Genomic DNA, 4,890 nt, shown 5'->3' on the forward strand with positions numbered 1-4,890 from the left:
GTATGCAAATGAAACCACTCAGACCTGGCGAGTGAGTGAAAATATGTGTATAGCTGACATGGCTGCAGAGAAAAATTTCGTTTGGATTTTCATTCGAGTGGAAAAAACTAATGAATGAAAAAACAGTCGACAGGCCAATAGGTTGTTAGAACCAGTCAGTTGTAAAATCACTAGAATTTATCGCTAGATGTCACGAGAGTCGCATACGCCGCATAAAAGCAGGTGGGGAGTATTGCATTCTATTGCCAACAGAGAATGAGTGAGATCAGAATAGGTCAATCAGGACAGCACTGTTACTTCGAACGTGGACTATCCGCTGTGTGTGATTTGAATAAGCAATACATCAGGACATTTCAATCGTATTAAGCTGCCTATGTCCACTGTTGATGATGTGATTGTGAAGTGGAAGCGCGAAGGAACACCACAGTTAAACTAAGACCAGATAGACCTCACGTACTGACGCATAATGTCACTCTTCACTATTTCATTGGCAATTTATTGGTTAGTAATGCATTTATCTGCAAGGGCAGGTTACTGTGTTGTAATACGAGCAGATGCAAGGAAAGGGTTTGGTGTGTGTCAGTGAGGGTTGGGTTAGCCTTCACGCTTCCTACAGTTAAACTAAGACCAGATAGACCTCATGTACTGAGGCATATGTTACTCTTCACTATTTCATTGGTCATTTGTTGGTTAATAATGCATTTATCTGCAAGGGTAGGTTACCGTGTTGTAATATGAGCAGATGCAAGGAAAGGGTTTGATGTGTGTCAGTGAGGGTTGGGTTAGCCTTCACGCTTCCTACAGTTAAACTAAGACCAGACCGACCTCATGTACTGAGGAATATCTTATTGTTCCCTATTTCATTGGCCATTTGTTGGTTAGTAATGCATTTATCAGCAAGAGCAGGTTACCATGTTGTAATATGAGCAGATACAAGGAAAGGGTTTGGTGTGTGTCAGGGAGGGTTGGGCTAGCCTTCACAGTGCCTACAGTTAAACTAAGACCAGATAGACCTCATGTACTAAGGCATATGTTACTCTTCAATATATCATTGGCCATTTGTTGTTTAGTAATGCATTTATCTGCAAGGGCAGGTTACCGTTTTGTAATATGAGCAGATGCAAGGAAAGGGTTTGATGTGTGTCAGGGAGGGTTGGGTTAGCCTTCACACTGCCTACAGTTAAACTAAGACCAGATAGACCTCAGGTACTGAGGAATATGTTACTCTTCAATATTTCATTGGCCATTTGTTGTTTAGTAATGCATTTATCTGCAAGGGCACTTTACCGTGTTGTAATATGAGCAGATGCAGGGTAAGGGTTTGGTGTGTGTCAGGGAGGGTTGGGTTAGCCTTCACAATGCCTACAGTTAAACTAAGACCGGCTAGACCTCATGTACTAAGGAATATGTTACTTTTCACTATTTCATTGGCCATTTGTTGATTAGTAATGCATTTATCTGCAAGGGCAGGTAACCGTGTTGTATTATGAGCAGATGCAAGGAAAGGGGCTGGTGTGTGTTAGGGAGGGTTGGGTTAGCCTTCACACTGCCTACAGTTAAACTAAGACCAGATAGACCTCAGGTACTGAGGAATATGTTACTCTTCAATATTTCATTGGCCATTTGTTGTTTAGTAATGCATTTATCTGCAAGGGCAGGTTACTGTGTTGTAATATGAGCAGATGCAAGGAAAGGGTTTGGTGTGTATCTGGGAGGGTTGGGTTTGCCTTCACACTGCCTACAGTTAAACTAAGACCAGATAGACCTCATGTACTAAGGAATATGTTACTGTTCACTATTTCATCGGCCATTTGTTGGCTAGTAATGCATTTATCTGCAAGGGCAGGTAACCGTGTTGTATTATGAGCAGATGCAAGGAAAGGGTTTGGTGTGTGTTAGGCAGAGTTGGATTAGCCTTCACACTGCCTTTTTAGCTTTACACAGGAGTGCTTAAGTGGGTTGGCGACCGGTTTTGATATGTAATGGTACAACTTGCTTTAGTTCTGCGAGAACGTCTGTTCCTCACCCACCTGTTTACTGTTGTTTATACTCTGCTGGAGTGTTTCGGAAACAACTCCCAGTTTGATTGTTCCGTTTCCATTAGCTTATCTCACGGTCAACATTTCAAAAATTCGTCGCAGAGGTATAACGTTTGCATTGGTTGTCGTTCTAAGGTGGCCGGTAGCACCATTACAGGCTGTTAAAAGGAATGGGGTAGAATGGCCAAGCAGCTCCTGGGAGTCAACGCTAACGGTTGCCTAAAATGCTTAAAAGAGAGACTCCACTGGATCACGGATGACTGGAATCGATTAATGTTGTTTGATGCATCAGGCAGTGACAGTTCGATAGCAGGCACTTGGTTCGCCGCAATCCTGGAGAACGTTTCCTGCCATCAGGTGTAGTGTCTACAGTGGAACATGGAAGAAGTTTTCTTACGATATGGCGGTGTTTTTCGTGGTAAGGCACTGATCCTTTCACTGTGAATAAGAAAAAGCTAAATGCAGAGGGATATGATCATATTTCACAGCATTTTGCAGCGCATACTATAGACTGCAGTGGTCGTCAAACGGTTATGCTCAAGATCCAACATCGACAATGTCTGGTGACACCTCGGGCCACATACACACCGATCTTATTATTAACTGGTGACCTACGTAAATTAGTGTTTAATGGGCACCCAGTTGATTCTATAGTAATAGCGCGATAAGCTGGCTACCCACTCGAAGTACTGATCGTTGAATGTCACCACCATTCGGAATACTTCGGCTCTGCTATACTCTGTTCCAGATTGTTGCCACTTTCAGTAACCCCCAAAGCTGTGACACTGTAATTGTCTGACGAAGTGTTGCTGTGTTGTCTATGTGAACCTATGATTAGCTGATTAATAACAGTAACTATACTTTCGGTTAAATGCATTATGCAATATGAGATAACATCACAAATATTTACTAAATGGTTGTAATGTTATTTTTCTTCCACTCGCTGCGTTGTATTACAAAAGCTTTAATTTATTTCACATTCCTTGCTGCAAATATTACATTTGAACATGACTGTCTCTATAATGCGCTTTCATGAATTCGTGTTTCTTCCGTCCGAAATTTATGCCATAGCAGTTGATCGGTAAGCATCGCGCACGCCCTTGATTTGTCAGTACTTGGAGATAAACAATAAAAGTTTACCTCTCACATCCCCTAAGCCCGCAATTATGTATCTTAAAGTATTACTGCCTTTGTAAGAATTTTTTTGCTACTATGCAGGAAAAGCTCCTAAGAAGCCCTTAAAGTTAATTGAAGTTTTGGATTCGGCTGTTAGTTGCCAGATGCATATCATTATAACACTAGTAAAACCCGATTCTTTAAAGAACCGAATTCCCATGTATCAAACAACTTTAAACGTCCGATTACTTTACAAATGAGTTAATGTGTTAAATTAAGCATATAAGTGAGAGGAAGAGATAAGGTGGGCATGTCGTTTTGATTTTTGTAAGTTATCGATATGTACTTGAGTCAGAGAAAGAGTTACGTTGCTGTTAAACAATCTTTGGTCTTGTCGAGGCACAGTCTTTGCGAAGTCTGATGAATTCTTGGTTGAAGTGTGGTAGGTGATGGACGCATTCTATAGTGCTGTGTTGACTTGTGATTGTATCCGTTAGATGAAGAAAGATTGATCCCCAAGGATAGCAATGGTGAAGAAGATTAGAAAGCGATCAGTATACAAATAAAAGAAGTTTCGCATAATTCTGCAGCACTGTGCACCTAATTTGTAGAAATGGTTATTGGGAGCTAGTTAAATTGGTTCACTTTCTCAGAGCTGAAAGAAATACCGTCCCACTTCCCTGGGTCACGAATTAGTATATCAACTGATGAAGCTGTTTGGGTTTTACAGAAATCCTCTGTTAACAGTACACCCTATTAAAATCATTGTTTACTTTATTAACCATAATAGTGTTTAGGCCAAAGTTCTGTGTGAAGGTCAAGCGAAGTTTTACTCTGTCATTTTGAATACGTACTTCATTCTAAAACCACTGTCTTGGGGTATCATTTCATAGGAATAGTTACTCTTCCCACCCCACTGTTTAACGGAGATTTATCATTACGATTTACCACATTGCTTGATATGGTAGGCAACAGTTTAAATATTATTTGACAATTTTACTTAAAAATAGAAATGTAACTTAGCCGCTGCCTGCTTGCAGTTTGTTGTTGTACTTTCCAGAACTCTGCAACAATGCTGTCAAGACGCTCGGCAAGTGGAAATTTTGATTAGGATCAGATAATTGTTTTACTTCTGTTGTGCATTTAATACAAAGGCATGTTGTATTCAGACGAATTATAGTTCAATTCAAATTAGGTTCTGTTTTGTCAGAGGTTAGCATGTGAGTGTAATTTGGATAAGTTTGTGGGTGCATTGGTTTGCTAACACACAGACCTTTTATGGAATGAGAGGAACATTTGAGCTAAGTTTCATAGAAAAACCAATAGTGAAGAACTCACGAAGTTTGGGAAAGGTTTAAAATATAGCTTAATGTCTGTTGTAGCTCACTAAGAGCTTTTATTATGAAACACTGAATGAATATAGTGTGGGTAATTTGAGTGCTCCGTTTTATGCAAAAGCTAAATTTTCACTCATCTAAATTATTGTGGCACCATATCTCCTGAACTAAGTCTCTTAAAATGATGAAATTTTGCGTGTAAATTCAGTGTTTATTTGTGTAATGTCCGAAAACTGTGATGCGGATTGCGTGGGTACAAAAGATGTAATAATTTTAAATGTCACGTATGATGCAAGCACAGCGAAAATGTAGTGAACGGTAAACTTTTTCTCTTTCATCATTCTGGGGGGGGGGGGGGGGGGGGGACGGTGTCGGCGAGAAAAAGCTTCGTAAAGGCT

Source organism: Schistocerca cancellata, unplaced genomic scaffold, assembly GCF_023864275.1.
Source record: "Schistocerca cancellata isolate TAMUIC-IGC-003103 unplaced genomic scaffold, iqSchCanc2.1 HiC_scaffold_1092, whole genome shotgun sequence".
NCBI classification, from domain to species: Eukaryota; Metazoa; Arthropoda; class Insecta; order Orthoptera; family Acrididae; genus Schistocerca; species Schistocerca cancellata.